At 40.4% G+C, this 22,121-nt stretch overlaps 1 long non-coding RNA gene across 1 annotated transcript; it reads right to left on the minus strand.

Moving 5' to 3' along the window:
* Positions 1–57: 57 nt before the first annotated feature.
* Positions 58–22,072, minus strand: LOC115835094. The gene is made up of 6 exons (XR_004030010.1): positions 21,965–22,072; positions 21,594–21,750; positions 13,817–13,891; positions 2,167–2,252; positions 2,001–2,070; positions 58–198 (listed from the first exon to the last, which is right to left on the minus strand). It is a non-coding gene; the product is annotated as an uncharacterized LOC115835094 (long non-coding RNA).
* Positions 22,073–22,121: the final 49 nt, after the last annotated feature.

Below are 22,121 nucleotides of genomic sequence, written 5' to 3' on the forward strand. Positions count from 1 at the left end.
AGAAATGCATAACCTGAATCTAATCAACAGACAACATCAGCCAAACACACAATAAGAGATGGTGTATAAAGAATTGGCTTTTATTCTTTAAAATATGTCAATGTCATAAAGAACAAAGATAGGCTGAGACACTGCTCCAGACTGAAGGAGAAAAAAGGAACGTTATTCTAAGTATAAGATGTGATCCTGGATCGAATACTGTATGGGAAAAAAAAGTAGCTATAAAAGGCATTATTGAGACAATCAGTAAAATTGGAATATGTGTTATATATTAGATAAAAGTATTTTATTAATGTTAAATTCACTGAATTTAATAACTGAACAGTGGTTATGTAAAGAGAATATCCTTATTCTTAGGAAATCTACATGAAGTTTTAAAGGCTATAGAGATGATATGCAACCTACTCTCAAATAATTTAGGAAAACCTTTTTATAGACAGAGACAGAAAAAGATTGATAAAGCAAATATAGCAAAATATTTAAAATTGATTAATCTTGGTAAAGCATATGTGAAAAATTTGGGGTTGTTTTTCCAACTTTTCTGTAAATGTGAGATTATATCAAAATTAAAAGTTAATTTTAACAAGTAACCATGAATCACCTGAATCAGAATACTGGAGTATTTGCTACAGATGCAGATTCACGGGACCTGCCACTGACTACTGAATCAGAAATTCAGGGAGTGTGGACAGGAGAGTTTAGAACCTGGCAATTTTCATTTACAAAAACATTCTTGGTGATTGTAATGTATACTAAAGTTTGAAAAACACTGGGAGTGTACTTCAATTAAAAATCAATTATGGCCAGGTGTGGTGGCTCACACCTGTAATCCCAGCACTTTGGGAGGCCAAGGCAGGCAGATCACCTGAGGTCAGGAGTTCAAGACCAGCCTACCCAATACGGTGAATCCCCATCTCTACTAAAAATACAAAAATTAGCTGGGTGTGGTGACACATACCTGTAGTCCCAGCTACTTGGGAGGCTGAGGCAGGAGAATTGCTTGAACCCGGGAGGTGGAGGCTTCAGTGAGCTGAGATCGAGCCACTGCACTCCAGCCTAGGCAACACAGCGAGATTCTGTCTCAAAAAAAAAAAAAATCAGTTATAATGTGGCTGGGTACAGTGGCTCACGCCTGTAATCCCAGTATTTTGGGAGGCCAAGGAAGGAGGATCCCTTGAGCCCAGGAGTTCGAGACCAGCCTGGGCAGCACAGAGAGACCCTGTCTCAAAAACAAACAAAAGAATCATAATTATAAGCCTTCACTGGCCAATGCATTTTCTTTTCGTTTTGAAAAAAATTTTTAAACTCAAAACCTTTTAAACTTTATTCCATTTCCTATTTTTTAAAATTTTTTATCTTAAAAAGAAAAAAATTAAATTTTCTAATTGTCCACCTGCCCTCCTTCAAGCCAATGCATTTTCTTAGCTTAATCAACTAAATGCCTTGAAGAATACTACTACTAGCTAAAACGTATCATGTGTTTATCATGTGGTAAGCACGATACATATTTTATTCAATTCTCGCAATAATTCCTATGAATTGCTATAATTATACTCCTTACAGATAAGGAAATGGGGTTACATAAATTGCCAAGGTCATATAGCTATTAAGGGATAAATCCAGGATTGGAACCCAAGAACAATCTGACTCTAGGGCCATACTTTTGCCACTCTGCTTTTGAGCCTTGCTAGGAAACCACATGGTAAGGTTATTGGCTTTGGCTATTATAAAATTGACATGTTATTTATCTCTTTTAAAGTCAGCCTTTAATTGCATATTAAGGAAGGAAGGAGTGGTGCAGCTAATACAATGAACATTATGATAAGGCATAAAATTCCCCCTGCTAATCTTCCATCCTGGTGACAAAGCCTTGGCTCTGTGACTAAGATAAGGCTATACAGCCTGTTGTTTCTTCCTGAGCACTACTATGATTTTCCCATCACAGATCCTTAAATACTCTTCAGCCTGCAGGTACCAAGCTGGGTGAGATTTGGGTATACCTTCTTTAGAGATCCACCCTTGGCATTGGAAGAGTTCTTCAATGAGGTAGAATGTCATCACAGTTTTAAACTAGGAAAGGAATTGTCCCCGATGAAACCCAGGAAGTGACTTGACTAAAATAAAAAGTAAGCATTGCCCAGGGTACAGCTCAACCTCTTCTGGTACCTCCATTCTTCTGAGTTGCAGTTCTCTGCAACAGTCATTCCACAGAGAAAAGCCTGAGGTAGCTCACTGGACTTTCAACAATAAGCCTATGAATTGAGTTGGATGAGCATTAGTCTCACTAATAATATGGATAGATTTAGATTGAAAACCAGTCTCCCAATTCCACAGGCCAAGCTCTTCCATAAACCATAATGCCTCCTGAATAAAAGAGATCAATACTGAAAGTTTGTTGGAATCATGGCCTCATGTGTTTGTGCAGATTGATAAGTGCAACCCTTGCAGTAAAAAGTAAAAATGTGTTTTTTCAGCAGTGGCCAGCTGAAATGTAATATGTAAAGAGTTAGTAATAATTTTTGTTGAGAGATTCATCTTTTCTAATGAGAAAAATGAAAAGCTGTCAGCAAAAAACACACCACTATTTTGAAAAGATTGATGAAGCACCCCCAGCTCAGCCCCAGCACAGCACAGTTGTTGTAATCCTCCATAAGAACCTTCAGGTTGCAGGTGACATAATCTTATATAACAAATCCTAAGAAATCCACTTAAAAACCATAAGAACTAATAAATGAGTTCAGCAAAGTTGAAGGATACAAGATTAGTATACTGAAATTAATTATATTTCCATATGCTTGCTATGAAAACTGTGAAAATGAAATTAGGAAACCAATTCTATATACAACAGCATCAAGAAGAATATAATACTTAGGAATAAATTTAATAAAAGAAGTATAAAACCTGTACTCTGGTAACTACAAAATATTGTTGAAATAAATTAAAGAAGACAAAAAAATGAAAAGACTTAATATTGTTAAGATGGCAATACTCCCCAGGGCACTATAGATATAACACAATCCTTATCATAATTCCATCTGGCCTCTTTACAGAAATCAACAAGCTGATCCTAAAATTAATATGGTAATTCAAGGGACCCAGAATAGCCAAACAATCTTGAAGAAGAAGAATAAAATTGGAGGACTCACACATCCTGATTTAAAACTTACTACAAAGCTACAGTAATCAAAACAGTATGGTACTGGCATAAGGAGAGACAGTCATACAGATTAATGGATAGAATTGAGAGATGAGAAATAAACCCTCACATCTATGGTCAATGAATTTTGACAAGGGTTTTAAGACCATCCAATGGAGAAAAGATAGTCTTTTTAACAAGTGGTACTGGGAAAACTAAATACCCATATGCAAAAGAATAAAGTTGGATACCTCCCAAACTTGTACCACATATAAAAATTTATTCAAAATGTAGGACTAAAACTTAAAATCTTAGAAAATGTAGGTGTAAATCTTTGTGATCTTGAATTAAGCAATGGCTTCCTAGATATGATACCAAAAGCACAAACAACAACAACAAAATATAAATTGGACATCATTAAAATTAGAAGTTTTGTGCTTTACCCCCAAAAAGGTGAAAAGAAGCCAGGAGTGATGGCTCACGCCTGTAATCCCAGCATTTGGGGAGGCCAAGATTAGAGGGTCACTTGAGTCCAGGAGTTCAAAACCAGCCTGAGTAACATAGCAAGACCTTGTCTCTACCAAAAAAAAAAAAAAAAAAAAAGGTAGCCCGGTGTGGTGGTGTGCACTTGTGGTCTTAGCTACTCAGGAGGCTGAGATAGGAGGATAGCTTGAGCCCAGGAGGTTGAGGTTGCACTGAGCTGTGATTGTGCCACTGCACTCCAGCCTGAGTGACAGAGCAAGACCCTGTCAAAAAAAAAAAAGAAAGAAAGAAAAGAATGTGAAAAGAAAATCTGCAGAATGGGAGAAAATATTTGCAATATATATCTGATAAAGAAGTCACATTTAGAATATATAAGATATTACAACTCAACGATAAAAAGAAAATCCAATTAAAACAAAGCATCTCAATAGAGATTTCTCCAAATAAAATATACAAGCCCAGGCGTGGTGGCTCATGCTTATAATCCCAGCACTTTGGGAGGCCGAAGTGGGCAGATCATGAGGTCAGGAGTTCGACACCAGCCTGGCCAACATAGTGAAACCCTGTCTGTACTGAAAATACAAAAATTAGCCAGGCATGGTGGTGTGCGCCTGTAGTCCCAGCTATTCGGGAGGCTGAGGCAGGAGAATCTCCTGAACCCAGGAGGTGGAGGTTGTGGTGAGCTAAGATCATGCCACTACACTCCAGCCTGGGCAACAGAGTGAGACTCCATCTCAAAAAAAAATAGTAATGCAAAATGGGGATATATTAGGCCATTCTTACATTGCTATAAATAAATATCTGAGACTAGGTAATTTATAAGGGGAAGAAGTTTAATTGGCTCACGTTTCTAAAGCCTTTACAGAAAGCATGGTGCTGGCATCTGCTTGGCTTCTAGGGAAGCCTTGGGAAGCCTACAATCATGGTGAAGGCGAAAGGGGAGCAGGCACGTCACATGGCAAAAGCAGGAGCAGGCAAGGTGGGGGAGGGTGCCACGCACTTTTAAAGACCAGATCTCTTGTGAACACACTGTGAGAGTTCACTTATCACCAAGAAGATGGCCCAAGCCATTCATGAGAGATCAACCCCAATGATCCAAACACCTCCCATGAGGCCCCACCTCCAATACTGGGGATTACCTCTCAACACGAAATTTGGGTGGGGACAAATATCCAAACTCGTTTTTTTGTTTGTTTTTTTTTTTTGAGATGGAGTCTTGCTCTGTTGCCCAGGCTGGAGTGCAGTGGCACCATCTCAGCTCACTGCAACCTTCACCTCCCAGATTCAAGCGATTCTGCTCCGGCCTCCCAAAGTGCTGGGATTACAGGCATGAGCCATCGTGCCCGGCCAAACTCTATCAGAGGAAACTCCTAGTAACTCTTTTACTTAATGTGTCTTAAGATGCATGAATTACAACTTATCTAGTTGATCAAAAGCTCATAAAGATGGCTGAAAATAGCTTTCCAGTTGGGGTCAGAAGACAAGTCCTTTTGTTGAGACTGAGGGGAGAAAATTTAGATTGAAGTTTAAAGTAAAGAAGACATTGTATTTGAAATGAGACAGGCTTACGTGGCTTACGCCTGTGAAATGAACGTGGCTCACGCCTGTAATCCCAGCACTTTGGGAGACTGAGGCGGGTGGATCACGAGGTCAGAAGATTGAGACCATCCTCGCTAACACCGTGAAACCCCATCTCTACTAAAAAAAAAAAAATACAAAAAAATTAGCTGGAGGTGGTGGCAGGCGCCTGTAGTCCCAGCTACTCGGGAGGCTGAGGCAGGAGAATGTTGTTAACCCGGGAGGTGGAGGTTGCAGTGAGCCGAGACTGCGCCACTGCACTCCAGCCTGGGCGACAGAGTGAGACACTGTCTCAAAAAAAAAAAAAAAAAAAAAAGAGACAAATGGGATGGGAAGCTGATCAAGGAGCTATAAAAGGCTTTCCAAGTGACTCAAGGCCTAATCGAGTTTGGAAGCCATGTTGTATTGTGCTGCCCTTCTGTACAGAGTTGTGTGATTTTTTTCAACTGAGCCCAACATCCCCTATGTGAGTATGACAAAAAAAGAAAACGGATTCAAGGCCGTCCCTCGTATTGTGGGGCAGGTGTAATATAAAGACTAGGGGAGGCTGGGTGCAGTGGCTCACGCCTGTAATCCCAGCACTTTGGGAGGCCGAGGTGGGCGGATCAGTTGAGATCAGGAATTTGAGATCAGCCTGGCCAACACGTTGAAACCCCATCTCTACTAAAAATACAAAAAATTAGCGGGGTGTGGTGGCGTGTGCCTGTAATGCCAGCTACTCAGGAGGCTGAGGCAGGAGAATCTCTTGAACCCAGGAGGCAGAGGTTGCAGTGAGCCGAGATCATGCCACTGCACTCCAGCCTGGGCAACAGAACAAGACTCTGTCTCAAAAAAAATAGACTAGGGAACAGGTAAGTTGAAGGAAATAGTGAGTTATTAAAGTGACAAGTGAGGTAATAAAAGCCCAGAGGAGAGATAGGGAGTGGGAGAAAGAAGAGTGGGGTGTTTCAAGGTAGCAGCAGTGAGGGAGTGAGCAATAGAAGACCAGGAGGTTGTGGTCAGAGGCCTGAATAATGGAGCTTAAGATTTCATAATCAAAGCAGTTCTGGGTGGCGACCAGGTCCAAGGTGACCCTGAGAGTGGATGCTGTATAATTCCTAAATCTGTTTCTTTGGAGCCCCTAGATCATGGGCCAGCCTTTTAGCTTTTTGACTTAATCAGTTATGCCAGAGCTAGAGGCAGGATTTATCACTACCTTTTAAAAGTAGAGAGAAACATATCTGCCCTTGCCATATGTGCATTTGACTCCCAAGTAATCTAAATGTATACTGGTCACAATAATAAGATTTTCAGAATTATTTCATTCACATTATTTTTCATGTATTTTACAATAAAGTTAATTCAAGCTAACGTGACTAAATGCTGCAGGATGAAATTGCGCTCTTTTACAGTAATACATAATAATATTAAGAATTGCTAATTATTATGTTGCAAAGAAAACATATATGTACTTCATTGATGTAAAAAGTACGAAGACGTGCTCCTGTGGGCTTATTACAGATTAAATATATTAAATTAAATATAGATTAAATATAAATGGAGAAAAAGGAAGCAAAACAGGCAAGTAAGTGTAAATTTTTATTCCACATAAAGCGTTTTCATTATTGTTTGCTTGGCTCAACCTCTTAATGGTAAAGCCACCAATTAGTGTTATGGTGCAAAAAAGAGTGCTGCAATTAAAAGAGTATCAAAAGGTCTTCCAAAAGTTCATGAAAAATTCATATTATGAAAAACTATGCATGAATTTCAAAACTTTTTTTCACTGAAACAAACTCATACTAACTTGTTTGTGTCTGAACAGGATCTAGTTTGAGGCACTAAGAAGGCTAAGATATCAGTTTGATTTTCTCAAAATCTCGATGAAAAAAATGAAAAAAAAAAAACCACATCAGTTTGAAAAGAGCCCCTATCGGAGCAAATTCTGCTAAAATGAAGCAAAAAGAAACATCAAATTTATGGTGAAGCTTGGGTGGAAGAATGTTGAAATCATTGATGCCTTATCAAAAGTTTATGGTGACAATGCACCAAAGAAATCAACAGTTTACAAGTGGATAACTCATGTTATTAATAAGAAGGGTTGAGACGATGTTGAAGATAAAGCCCACAATGGCAGACCATCCATGTCAATTTTCAAGGAAAAAATAATCTTGTTCACGATGTAATTGAAAAGGACCGATGATTAACAGCACAAACAATAGCCAACACCATAGACATCGCAATTGGTTTGGCTTACATAATTCTGACTGAAAAATTAAAGTTGGCCAGGTGTGGTGGCTCACGCCTATAATCCCAGCACTCTGGGATTATAGGCCAAGGTGGGTGGATCACCTGAGGTCAGGAGTTTGAGACTGGCCTGATCAATACGGTGAAACTCCATCTCTACTAAAAATACAAAAATTAGCCAGGCATGGTGGTATGTGCCTGTAGTCCCAGCTACTGGGGAGGCTGAGACAGGAGAATTGCTTGAACCTGGGAGGCAGAGGTTGCAGTGAGCTGAGATCACACCACTGTACTCCAGCCTGGGCAACAGAGCAAGACTCTGTCTCAAAAAAAAAAAAAAAAAAAAATTAAAGTTGAGCAAACTTTCCACTCAATGGGTGCCAAAACTGTTGTGCTCAGATCAGCTGCAGACAAAAGCAGAGCTTTCGATGGAAATTTTAAATAAGTGGGATCAATACCCTGAAGGACTTCTTTGAAGAATTGTAACCGGAGATGAAACAGACCTTTACTAGTATGACCTTGAAGACAAAGCACAATCAAACCAATGGCTGCTAAGAGGTTGAAGTGGTCTAGTCAAGGCAGGAGCAGACTGGTCAAGAGTAAAGGTCAGGCCGGGCATGGTAGCTCACGCCTGTAATCCCAGCACTTTGGGAGGCTGAGGCGGGTGGATCACGAGGTCAGGAGTTCAAGACCAGCCTGGCCAAGATGGTGAAACCCCTGTCTCTACTAAAAATACAAAAAAAAAAAAAATTAACCAGGCATGGTAGCAGGCGCCTGTAATGCCAGCTACTCGAGAGGTTGAGGCAGAGAATTGCTTGTACCCCAGAGGCGGAGGTTGCAGTGAGCCGAGATTGCACCACTGCACTCCAGCCTGGGCGACAGAGTGAGACTCCATCTGAAAAAAAAAAAAAAAAAGAGAATAAAGGTCATGACAGCAGTTTCCCGGGATCCTCAATGCATTTTGCTTGTTGACTTCCTGGGGGGTCAAAAGAATGACAACATTTATTTATTATGAGAATGTTTAGAGATAGCTGAAGCTTTAGTAGGAAAATGCCTGGGAAAGCTTCACCGGAGAGTACTTCTCCACCACAACAATGCTTCCGCTCATTCCTCTCATCAAACATGGGCAATTTTGTGAGAGTTCTGATGGGAAATTTTGATGGGAAAATCTTTTTTTTTTTTTTTGAGACAGAGTTTTGCTCTTGTTGCCCAGGCTGGAGTGCAATGGCACCATCTCGGCTCACCGCAACCTCCGCCTCCCGGCTTCAAGCAATTCTCCTGCCTCAGCCTCCCGAGTAGCTGGGATTACAGGCATGCACCACCACGCCCAGCTAATTTTGTTTTTTAGTAGAGATGGGGTTTCTCCATGTTGAGGCTGGTCTCGAACTCCTGACCTCCAGGTGATCCGCCAGCCTCAGCCTCCCAAAGTGCTGGGATTACAGGCGTGAGCCACTGTGCCCAGCATTGATGGGAAATCTTTAGACATCCACCTTACAGTCCTGATTTGGTTCCTTTGGACTTGTTTTTGTTTCCTAATCTTTAACAATCTTAGGGCACCCATTTTCTTCAGTTAGTAATGTAAAAAGACTGCATTGACATGGTTAAGTTCCCAGGACCCTCAGTTCTTTAGAGGTGGACAAAATGGCTGGTATCATCACTGATAAAAGTGTCTTGAATGTGATGGAGCTTATGTTGAGAAATAAAGTTTATATTTTTTATTTTTATTTTTTAATTCCATTTTTCTAAGAACTTTTTGCAGTCCCCTCATATACACTGTTTGTTATACCTATTAAAAAGGTGAAACATAGTCAAAGAATGTTAAGGTTATTAGAAAACAACAACAACCATAAGTAAACAATAATTTCCTTCACTATGTTTAGTGCATGAGTTTAGAAATCTGATAGAATGAATATTTGCAAGTATGGCCAGAAGCACAGTTCTCATACCAATAAAACCTAGAAAAGTAGCTAATGGAAATGACTGGAACACTTACTAGCAGGAGGAAAAAACATTTTAGAGAATATCTAGATGAAAGATTTTCTTGGCTTCATTTATAGCGAATCTGTGTGGGGTTAGGTGTGGTTGTCAGGCTACAAAGAAGATCATGTTCCTTGGGGAACACAGTGATCTGAGGTAGTTGAAATGCCTAAAGGCAGCAAGTTAAAGAGACATAACTTTTCTTTATAGCCTTTGATTTTGGAAACTAAGGCTGAGACCAGATAGTTTATTTGAGCATACCTTGTGTTTTGCACTTCATTTTATTGTGCTTTGCAGATATTGTGCTTTTTACAAATTGAAGGTTTGTGGCAACGCTGTGTTGAGCAAGTCTTAACAGTGACATTTTTCCAACAGCATGTGCTCACTTCTTGTCTCTGTGTCACATTTTGGGAATCCTCACAATATTTTCAACTTTTTCATTATTATTATATCTGTAATGGTAATCTGTGATCAGTGATCTTTGATGTTACTATTGTAATTGTTTTGGGGTTCCAAGAACCTTGCCTATAGAAGGTGGGTGAACTTAATCAATAAATGTGTGTGTTCTGTTCGTTCCACCAATTGGCCATTCCCATCTTTCTTCCTCTCCTTGAGCCTCCCTATTCCTTGAGGCACAAAAAAATTGAAATTAGGCCAATTAACCTACAATGGCCTCCAAGTGAAAGTGAAAGGAAGAGTTGCATTTTTCACTTTAAATCAAAAGCTAGACATAATGAAGCTTAGTGAGGAAGGCAGGTTGAAAGCCAAGACAGGCCAAAAACTAGGCCTTTTGCACCAGTTACCCAGGTTGTGACTGCAAAGAAAAAGTTATTGAAGGAAATTAAAAGTGCTACTGTAGTGAACACATGAATAAGAAAGCAAAACAGCCTTACTGCAGATAGGGAGCAAGTTTTAGTGGTCTAGATAGATGAAATCAGCCACAACATTTACTTAAGCTAAAGTCTAATCCAGAGCAAGGCCCTAACTCTTGAATTCTATGAAGGCTGAGAAAGGTGAGGAAGCTGCAAAAGAAAAGTTGGAAGCTAGCAGAGATTGATTCATGAGGTTTAAGGAAAGAAGCCATGTCCATAACATAAAGTGCAAAGTGAAGCAGCAAGTGCTGATGTAGAAACTGTAGCAAGTTATCCAGAAGATCTAGCTAAGATGATTGATGAAGGGGGCCACACTACACCCTAGATTTTCAATGTAGACAGAATAGCTTTATATTGGGAGGAGATGCCATCTAGAACTTTCACAGCTAGAGAGAGGTCAATGCCTGACTTCATAGCTTCAAAGGATGGCTAAGGCTCTTGTTACGGACTAATGTAACTGATGACTGGGCAGAAGCCAATGCTCATTTACCATTCTGAAAATTCTAGCCCTTAAGAATTACGCTAAATTGACTCTTTCTGTGCTCTATCAATGGAACAACAGAGCGTGGATGACAGTGCATGTATTTATAACATAGCTTACTAAATATTTTAAGCCCACTGTTGAGACTTACTGCTCAGAAAAAAAAATCATTTCAAAATATTATTGTTCATTGACAATGCACCTGATCATCCAAGAGCTCTGATGGAGAGGTACAAGAAGATTAATGTTGTTTTCTTGCCTGCTAACAAAGTATCCATTCTGCAGCCCATGGATCAAGGAGTAATTTTGACTTTCAGGGCCTATTATTGAAGATAAATATATTTCATAAGGCTATATCTACTATGGATAGTGATCCCTCTGGTGGATTAGGGCAAAGTAAATTGAAAATCTTCAGGGAAGGATTCACCATTCTACATGCCATTAAGAATGTGATTCATGGAAGGAGGTCAAAATATCCACATTAGCAAGAGTTTGGAAGAAGTTGATTCCAACCCTCATGGATGACTTTGAGGGATTTAAATCTTCAATGGAGGAAGTCATTGCAGATATGGTAGAAACAGCAAGAGAACTAGAATGAAAAGTGGATCCTGAAGATGTGACTTAATTGTCACAATCTCATGATCAAACTTGAATGGATGAGGAATTGCTTCTTATGGATGAGTCAAGAAAGTAATTGCTTGAGATGAAATCTACTTCTCCTGGTGAAGATGCTTTGAACATTGTCAAGATGACAACAAAGGATTTAGAATATTACATAACTTAGTTGATAAAACAGTGTCAGGGTTTGAGAGGACTGACTCCAATTTTTAAAGAAATTCCACTGCGAGTAAAATGCTATCTAACAGCGTAGCATACTACAGATAAATCTTTCATGAAAGGAAGAGTCAATCAATGCTGCAAAATTCATAGTCGTCTTAAGAAATTGCCACAGCACCTCAACCTCCAGCAACCATCACTGTGATCAACCAGTAGCCATCGACCTGGAGGCAAGACCCTTTACCAGCAAAAAATTACAGCTTGCTGAAGACTCACAACTGTAAGCATTTTTCAAGAATAAAGTATTTTAAAATTAAGGTTTGTACTTTTTTTAGACATAATGCTACTTTACACTTAATAGACTACAGCGTAATGTAAACATAACTTTTATATGCACTGGGAACAAAAAATATTTTATCACTCGCTTTATTGCAGTGGTTTGGAACCAAAATTGCGTTATCTCAGAGGTATGCTTGTACTTTGGATAAGGCAAAATCCTCTTATATGGACCCCAGTGTTTTAGTGCTCAAGAATATATAAATTAGAGTAGTCCTATGTAGAATTTGAATCCATATTTCACTCTTGTACTTGAGTTAATCCATGCAGTCTTAGAAATAGCATTTCCATCTCTCACCATGTCCTGCCAATTTTACCCCTAAATTTCTCTCAAACCCATCCTTTTTCCTTCAACTCCACCATCATCACCTTAGCCCAAGCTACCATCCTCTCTTGTCTGGATACTGCAATAATCTCCTAACTGTCTTATCAATTGCACTCCTTCCTTCCTACATTTAGTTTTCTATAAGACAGCCAAAATGTAATCTTTAGGAAAAAATCAGATCATATAACTATGAGGGTGACCAATCCCTTGGTTTGCCTGGGGCTGTTCCGATTTTAGCACTGAAAGTCTCACATCCCTCAGTCCTAGGCAAACTGGGATGGTTTGGCACCCTAGGATTCTGCTCAAAACCTGCCAGCACCTTCCAGTCATCCTTGGAATAAAACCCTTTATGATGCTCTGCAAAGCCCCATAGAATGTATCTCTTGCCCACCTCACCAGCTCATCTCAGACTAGGCTCTCCTTGGACTCACCACTGTGGGTGCACTAGTTTGATCTAATTTTGAGAATTTATTGTGATCTTTTCCACCACATGGCCTTTGCCCTTCATTTCCCTTCAGAGGATGTACCTTCTGCCTCTGTTAGTTAACTCAGGTTCATCCTTCATATCCCAGCTTAATTGCAATTCACTACATTAGGTTCCTCTAATACAAGTTCTCAGAATATTCTGTTGCTTTCCCTCAGGTCACATACCTCAGTTTGTCATTCTATAATTTTCCATTAGTAGTTTTATGTCTGACTCCCATACCAGCCTGTAAACTCTTTGAGTGTAAGAACCATGTATGTTTTGTTTATCACTGTGGATTTGACTCCTAGAATGTGCCTGGCATATATAAAAAGGGGTTCAATAAATATCCACTTCAGTTCCACTGCTAATGTCACAGGTCAGACTTGAGATTTCTGAAGCATTTCTCTGCCTCTAATCTGTTCACCTTCCAAATCATAATACCCACTAGTGTCATGGTAATCTTCTAGATGTGGATGCCCTGTACATTTCCACAGATATCACTGTGTCCCATATTGGTCTGCTGATCTGCCCTTATATATAATTAGAAAAGGTACATTTATTAAGAGTATACTATGCACCAGCACTGTGCTAAATATTTTATATATTTAATATAATTTGCACCTCACAATCACCCTTGAGGGACATTCTTCCTATTTTACATGCGAGGAGACAAAGGCTTAGAGAGGTTAGGTAACTAATCCATTACCACATAGAGTTTGCAACAGATGCAACCAGAATGGTACCTGATGCATAAACCCTTGCATTTTTGTCTTTCAATTGTATGTTTTATTAGTTATAATTAGGCTTGGCTGTACATGACAAGAAAGTCCGAAGTACAATAGTGGCTTAAGCGAGATAGAAAATTACATCTATCTCATGGTTTTCCTCTGGTCTTTCCTGTTAAACAGATCAGAGGAAAGCAGTCCAGGGTTAGGATGACCTGATTATCAGGGATGCACACATGTGTTGTTTGCTCTCCCTAGCTTGTGACTTCCATCTTCAGGTCCAAAATGGCTACCTGGGCTCCAGTTTCCTCAACCCTGTTTAGTTAACAGGAAAAAAGAAGATGTGTCCCACATCCTCTAAGGATATCTTAGAGAAGTCACAGATGACACTTCTGTTTATATTTCATTGGCCAGATTATAGTCATATGATCAGATCTTACTGCAAAAGATGCTGGGAAATATAGTCCATGCTTTTGTTGTCCATAGGCTGAACTTAAAAAAAAAAAAAAATCCTCCTATAAGGAAGAAAGAAACAATGGATATTGGGGGAAAAAAACAGCATCTGCAAAACACGCGCTAGAGCAAGTTCTACTTATGACTTTCAAAATTATCTACAATTTAGTTTCATCCTACATAATGTTCTAGTTTTCCACCTTTCACTCATTTTAAACCATTGCCACAATGGGCCACTCACCTCTGTTTCCCAGACATATCAAACTCATTTTCGATTTTACTCTCCTTGCTTTTTCTCCTACTTGGGAGGGCTTCCTGTCAACCTACATAAATTCTACCCACACTTTACTGATTAGCTCATTTTAGAGGACATTATCCTCTAAAAGTTTCCTTTATATTAGCTTTCTGTCCCCTAAATAGAATGGAAAAAGCAAAATTGTGGGTACATAGCAAGCACCTAATAAATACTTACTGATTAATATATAAAATAGCCTTACTTAACTCCTTTAATTCTTATGTGGACCACTGCTTTATTCAGGATTTTTCAGTATTAGTTTACACCAGGTGACTTCTGTAGTCCCTCTTCCCCCCTCTTGTGAAAATATAGGCACCTAATGAATATTTATTAAGTACATGTTTGGTTTTATTTTATTGTTTTTGGAGACAGGTTCTCCCTCTGTTGCCCAGGCTGGTGTGCAGTGGTGCAATCACAGCTCACAGCAACCTCAAACTCCTAGGCTCAAACACTCCTCCTGCTTCAGTCTCCCCAGTATCTGGGACTACAAGTGCATGTCACCATGCCGAGCTAATTTTTTGTAGAGACAGGATTTCGCTATGTTGCTCAGGCTGTTCTCAAACTCTTGGCCTCTCAAAGTGCTGGGATTACAGGTGTGAGCCACCACACTCCACCATTAAGTACATGTTGAAAGCCCCCATTGCTCCAGGTTATCCACTTGGAGCTCTCACTTGGTTTCAATTTCTGAATTGATGTGGTGGTATCTGCTGTATTGTAGGGCACTACTTCTCAAACTTTATATGCATACAGATCACCTAGGAATCTTATTAAAATGCAGATTCTGATTCAGGAGATCCAGGGTGGAGCCTGAGATTCTGTATTTCTAAAATATCCTAGGTGGGGCTGGGTGCAGTGGCTCATGCCTATAATCCCAGTACTTTGGGACGCCAAGGCAGGAAGATCACCTGAGGCCAGGAGTTTGAGATCAGTTTGGACAACATAGCAAAACCCTGCCTCTACCAAAACAACAACAACAACAACAACAAAAAACCACGCCAATTAGCCAGGCATGGTGGTGTGTGTGTCTGTTGTCCCAGATACTTGGGAGGCTGAGGTGGGAGGATCACCTGAGCCCAGGAGACACAGGTTGCAGTAAGCTGAGATCACACCACTGTACTCCAGTACACCACTTGATAACAGAGTGAAACTCTGTCTCAATAAATAAATAAACATAAATATAAATAAATAAAAAATAAATAAAATAAAATATCCAAGGTGATGCCAATGTTGGCAGATGTAAATAGCAAGGCTGTGGAGATCCTCAGATTATCTGCCCCAGATCACATGAAGATGCATTTTAAAGCAAAAGATCCCTGGATCCCACCTCAGACCTATGGGATCAGAATCTCTGAGATGGGACCCCAGAATCTGCATTTTAACGAACTCTCTAGCAGATCTTCATATACACTAATATCTGAGTTTAAAAAGAACCCTAGATGATTTTTATGATTAGGCCTGTTTATAAGTAGGCAGCTTTTTGAAATAATGCCATTCAGTTCAGCATAACATGGAGTAACTGAAACTACCAAAACTTAAGAAATTAAACAATGTATTAATATAACTTGAATGGTTCTGAGTTTTTTTAAATCCCATACTTTAAGCTGCAGCATTTTAGCATCACTCTTTTGCCCATAGCTTTGTTTGATTCATAGCACTTAGAGCAGGAGAACCTCCCCTGCCCCACTTTGGGATATCTCATGGCTGTAGGCTTGCCAGCAGCTGGTTCCAAATAATTCAGATCTCTACTTCAGCTTATGCTTTGAAGAAAAAATTTAAGAGAAACAAAAAGTTTGAAATTGTGTTTCATAAAATATTTCTTGAAGACATTTCAAGAGAAAATCACTTGTAAAGAAATTCTTTCCTTAACCTTATTCTTATTTCGTTTAACCAATAAATACCTGCTTACTTAAAGGAGTTATTGATAGCGTCTAACAAGATTGTGTGTGTGTGTGTGTGTGTGTGTGTGTGTGTGTAAGAACTTTGTCAACTGACAAGCAGTGGAGAAATGCAAGGTAGCATGACTTTCATTACAACAGAGTATTAGCCAATAGGCTTAGCCCCAAAATGATAAATTAATCTTAAACATACAGTTGGAGTAGGAACAGAGTGAAAAGTTCTGCTCAAATCCCTTATGATTTAAGCTGATGTGATGAGAAGCATGGAAAGAGCCAAGCTACACTACAGAAGGCTTGGATAAGACGGGGAAATTTAACCCAGGTAAAGACAACTAATATGGTTTAGAGGAAACATTAAACACCACTATCAACCCTGAATGTCTTGTTAATCTCTGATATATCAGATCATCAGGGAACAGGTAAAGCAGATCAAAACGTGGGGAGGGAGGGGAGCAGGGAGGCTGGATCTCCGTAACCTAAGGGACTGTATGGGGACCCAGGAGTCAGGAGACCACACATAGGGCCACCAAACTTTTGCCAGGACTGAGGAATTTCCTGGGATGCGGGAGTTTCAATAGTAAAACTATGGGTAAAATCCTGCGTAAGCCAGGATGAGCTGGTCACCTCGATACCACGCCAACTTGATTTCTGGTCTACTATATGATGAACAAGCTGCATAAGTTCTCCACAACTTAATTTCCCCATTCATAAGTGGAATTATTCTCTTCCCTCTCTCCCTCCCTCCCTCCCTTCTTTCCTTACTTCCTTCTTTCTTTCTTTCTTTTTTTTTTTTTTGAGAGATTTGAGAGAAGAGTCTCGCTCTGTTGCCCAGGCTGGAGTGCAGTGGCATGATCTTGGCTCACTTCAACCTCCACCTCCCGGGTTCAAGTAGTCCTCATGCCTCAGCCTGCTGAGTATCTGGGATTACAGGCATGTGCCACCACATCTGGCTAATTTTTGTATTTTTAGTAGAGACAGGGTTCACCATGTTGCCCAGGCTGATTTTGAACTCCTGAATCAAGTGATTCACCCACCTCAGCCTCTCAAAGTGCTAGGATTACAGGCGTGAGCTGCCACGCCCCACCCGTCTTCCTTTTCCACACACACACAAAAAATTCCTTTCTCTTATCAAATATCACTAAATTACACGACCCCAACACTAGAACAAAGATGTTCCAATTATTATTTTTTTAATTTGTGGGGGGCCCGGTGCGCTCACTCACGCCTGTAATCTCAGCACTTTGGGAGGCTGAGGTGGGTGGATCACAAGGTCAGGAGATCAAGACCATCCTGGCTAACACGGTAAAACCCCATCTCTACTAAAAATATATAAAAAAATAGCCAGGCGTGGTGGCGGACACCTGTAGTCCCAGCTACTCAGGAGGCTGAGGCAGGAGAATGGCATGAACCCAGGAGGCAGAGCTTGCAGTGAGCCAAGATTGCACCACTGCACTCCAGCTTGGGCGACAGAGCAAGGCTCCATTTCAAAAAAAAAAAAAAAAAAAAAATTTGTGAGGAAATCCAGAAACTTAGGTACGTAGAAGATAAAAGTTTCCAGAAGAAGTTAGGGGCTTGCTGTCAATGATAGGACTTGAAGTTATAACATGAAAGAAAGCTTGAGATGTGAGATTCAGTGGTCTCCTGGAGATGCAGGTGAGGACAGAGGAAGAGGGTAGAAATCAGGGCAAATAGCTTAATCTCCCCATTTGTACAATGTGGGTAACAATACGGTGCTTTTAAAGTCGTTGTGGGCTAGGCGCAGTGGCTCATGCCTGTAATCCCAGAACTTTGGGAGGCTGAGGCAGGTGGATCTCCTGAGTTCAGGTGTTCAAGGCCAGCCTGGGCAACATGGCAAAACCCGGTCTCTACAAAAAACACAGAAAAACTAGCTGGCTGTGGTGGCATGCGTCTGTAGTCCCAGCTACTTGGGAGGCTGAAGTGGGAGGATTGCTTGAGACTGGGAGGTGGAGGTTGCAGTGAGCCGGAGATCAGGCCACGGCACTCCAGTATGGGAGACAGAGCGAGACCCTGTCTCAAAAAAAAAAAAAAAAAAAGTCATTGTGAAGATTAAATGAATTAATGTATGCAAAGCACCAAGAACATGGCCTGGATTGTTGAAAGTGATCAATAAGTGCCAGTGATTATTATTATTTTAACACAATATTTTGAATCTTATGTTATGAAAATGCAAGTTTAAATCTGAACTATGTGTTATTCATAGGTGTACTATGTGATTTTGTAGGTTCTGTGAGTAGAAGAACTTGCCAAAATATCCTTCTCCAAAACATCTTACAAATATACTCATCCATTACAATACCTGATAATCTGCCAGCAGAAATACGTTAAGGCTTTGGGGGTTTTAGTTTCTTTATAAAATACTAATGCTTTAGGAAGAGAGTTCTCTTTTCCATTTTTTAGCCATAAGCCTCTTGTCATGGATTAGCTGACCACACCAGGAAGGGGAGATAAGGACTGAGCCAAGGAAACACAACATTGGACAGGTGAGAAAGAAGGTTCTAGCTTAGAGTATTATCTGGTTGGGGAGCAGGGAGAGGCCTCATGTGGAGTCTTCAGGGACCTTTGGAAACTAGGGATAATTTTAATCTTAAGAAGGGAAAAGAGAAGCTAGCTGAACAGGACAGGAGCATGGAGGAGACACAATTGTTTACTTCACAGTATTGTTTAGGGTCAATCATGTTAATAAAAAGAGTTGCTGAAATGGCTGAGAGTTACAGTCAAGTCTGGATGATTTTTTTTTTCTTTGAGACAGAGTCTTGCTCTGTCACCCAGGCTAAAGTGCAGTGGCATGATCTAGGCTTACTGCAACCTCTGTCTCCCAGGTTCAAGTGATTCTCGTGCCTCAGCCTCCCGAGTAGCTGGGATTACAGGTGGGCACCATCACACCTGGCTAACTTTTGTATTTTTAGTAGAGACAGGTTTTCGCCATGTTGGCCAGGCTCGTCTTGAACTCCTGACCTCAAGTGATCTGCCTGCCTCAGCCTCCCAAAGTGTGGGGATTACAGGCGTGAGCCACCACACTCAGCCAAGTGTGGATGATTTGGCTCACCCTGTCTAAAAAATTTTAAGGTTATAAGCCCTGGAGCATTTTACATAAAATAATTATTGACATGAATATAGAAGAGAACATCCATATATATTTCCATTTTTTGTTTGGAAATTAAAGCTGACAACAGTCAGAATGCATGAGTCTTCTGAGCTGCTGATTTCAAGCTTGCAACTTTTTCCTAGTAATGTAGGGGGCCTGTGCCAAGTCATTGAAGGTTATTGCTGGTAGGGTTTCTCCCTAGACAGTAAATAGTTCATTGGAGCTTTAGTGCAGAAACCAATACAGGTAGGTAAAATGTTTTTATAATTGCCACTAGGAAAAAGAGAGGGCCCGGGGGTACTCTTTGGCCCAAGGGAACCTCTCCCTGATTATAACCTAATTTGTGGTGTGTATGTGGACCAGATGGGTGGAATTAAACCTTTTAAGGTATTGTGGTTAGATTGCTTTCAAATGACTGGCGATTCCAAGAAATATAAGAAATCCTCTTTCTTTTTCAAAGGACCATTCTCTTGTGGTTCAAATGTGGGCTTTCGAAACAGAAACAATAACGTCTGTGGCTATAGGGTGGGGTCTGTTCGTTTCCCTCTTTTCTCTATTGGGATGTACATGAAGGTGTTGAAATTGTTGGCTTCATGTTTGTGTTTTGATAAAGATGGCTCTAAGGTAGCAGGATAGGGGACTAGCAGCTAACTAGTCATTGAAGAAGATCCTTGTTTTCCACAGAACAGTCTATCCTGGAGAACTGGCTTTTTCAACCTTCCTGTTACAGTCGTTCAGAGCATTCATACATCTCTCTGTCCATGGTGCAATAAAATAGGCTATGGAAAAATCTCAGGAGGCTTCCTAAGTGGTTGAAAGGAGGCAGGGCAAAAAAATTGTAGTATAGGTAAGAGGAAGGTAAAACTAACTAAAATGAACTTCGAAATGCAAGAAATAAATACAAGCATCATCTGAAATTGTTCCCTTAAGAAGTCAGCCCTAACAGTTTCTTATCTATTATAGGAGCTGAATTATCTTGAAACTGTGATATTGTGGTCAGAAAGTTAAGAAGATAACCCCTCTCCTACACCCTTGGCACAAAACCAGAGCATGTCTATACCTGGAACATAATGTGTTGTACTGTTTGTTGAGTTTCAAGAAAAGTCTAATGAGGTTAGAAGCAGTTAATAGGAGGATATCTGAAAAGATCAAGGAGATTAGGGTTTACCTACTCCTTCCATAAGGAGATACTGAAATGGCAGAATTCTGCAGTGAACATCCAATGAGAGATGGTGATCAGCAAGCTGAGGGAATAGGCCTCAGAAGAAACCAGACCTCCCCACACTTTGATCTCTGACTTTGGCCTTCAGAACTTCGAGAAAATAAGTTTCTATTGTTTAAGCCACCCAGTTTGCAGTATTTCGTTATGGCAGCTCTAGCTGACTAACACACATGAGAATACATATGATCAAATGATTTAAAATTATGAAGGGTCTAGAAGAGAATGTGATCATCTCAGAATACCTCTAAGTCAGGGCTTCTTAAAGCAAGGTCTGCATACTACTTGCATCAGAATCACCTATGATACTTTTTAAAAAGCAGGTTCTCAGGTCCACTGGACCTAGATTATTAAAATGTTCTGGTATGATGCCTAAGAATCTGTCTGTTTGGTAGACACTTCAAGTGTTGTTTTTGTACACTAAAGAGCCAGAGGTCCTGCCCAACCTCTGGCTCTTTTCTGAGCCTGAAAATGAATTCTGGGCCTGGTACTAATTGCATTTCATCAAGTGCTGCTGTGTCTGGTCCTCTGGCAGATGGTCCCTGATCCAGGAATCACGTGTAAATCCCATTGTAGGTTATCTCTCTCCAGGTGTCAGCCAACGTTTACGCAGCATGTGGGAAAGCTGAATGGGATGGACCAGATGGAATCCTTAGAGTTTATTCTTGATTGTGGAAATAAATATGTGCATCACCTATCTTACTTAAGAATATAAAGACATATTTTGAATAATAAAGTATACATATTCTCTCTCTCATGAGATTTACTTAAAGATCTTAATACCTTGTCAATAGAGAATGCAAGGAATAGAATGGGGCATATCTTTCCTTCACCTGTGGACCTAAGAGGAACTGAAATTAAAGAAATTTGAGAGTCCAAAGCAAACGCTGTGATGAACATTTTCAAAGTAGGCAGAATAGGTGGCATTCTAATTCAAATACGGCAGTTCCCTAGGGAGTGTAAAATCTGCCTTGCCCCATCCCCTCCATTTACAAATGTGCTTAAGGGACATAAGGTTTTATAAACAGGGTTTTTAAAAACTAAAATTTAGGCAGATCATTTAAGAATGCTCAAGGGGGTAGGTCAATGGACTATTTCTCTATTTTCCTTCAGGTGGTCCAGCCTTTGAACCAGAATGCAGCTATAGTATCCCAAGTGATGGGGTCTGTCTAGGAATTCCCATGGCCACCGTTTTTTGTGTTTTCGGTTTTTCTTTTTATGGCGGTGGGGGGGGCGGGTGAGTACTTACTTAATGCTAGGCACTTGGCTGTTTTTTCCTTCTTGACTAACCAGATTTCAGTTTCTCTGTGTAGACCATTCATTTCCACTGAGTTTCTTGGTGGGGTGGTGGGGGCGGGGGCGATGAATGGGAAAATGGAATTGCCATTAATGTTCCAGCTGCTTTCCTGAAACAAGACTTTTGACCGTAAAAAGAATGAATTTGAAACTCTAGACAATAATACACTGCAGAGGTTAAGAAGAAAAGCCATGAGTGCAACCGGGTTTCATTAAGAATGAAAAGTGGACATTTAGCCGTCAAGGAGACAGGTCCTAGTTTGGGCAGAAAAGAGAGCCCTAACAATGAAAGGCGGCCGTGTTGGCTCAAAAGGGGCTCTCAACTGAAACCAAGGCACTCCTGGGGTGTGAGGATGGGTGTTCATTCCTAGATCTTTCCGAGCGGCCCTTTCCCTCAGTATGTTCTGGACTCATTGAGGTCCTGGCCGAGCGTCCAGGTAGCCCCGAGAGCCCCGACTCGCTGGTGCAGGGGTAGGGGGCG

The sequence above is a fragment of the Nomascus leucogenys genome, chromosome 5 (assembly GCF_006542625.1).
Source record: "Nomascus leucogenys isolate Asia chromosome 5, Asia_NLE_v1, whole genome shotgun sequence".
NCBI classification, from domain to species: domain Eukaryota; kingdom Metazoa; phylum Chordata; class Mammalia; order Primates; family Hylobatidae; genus Nomascus; species Nomascus leucogenys.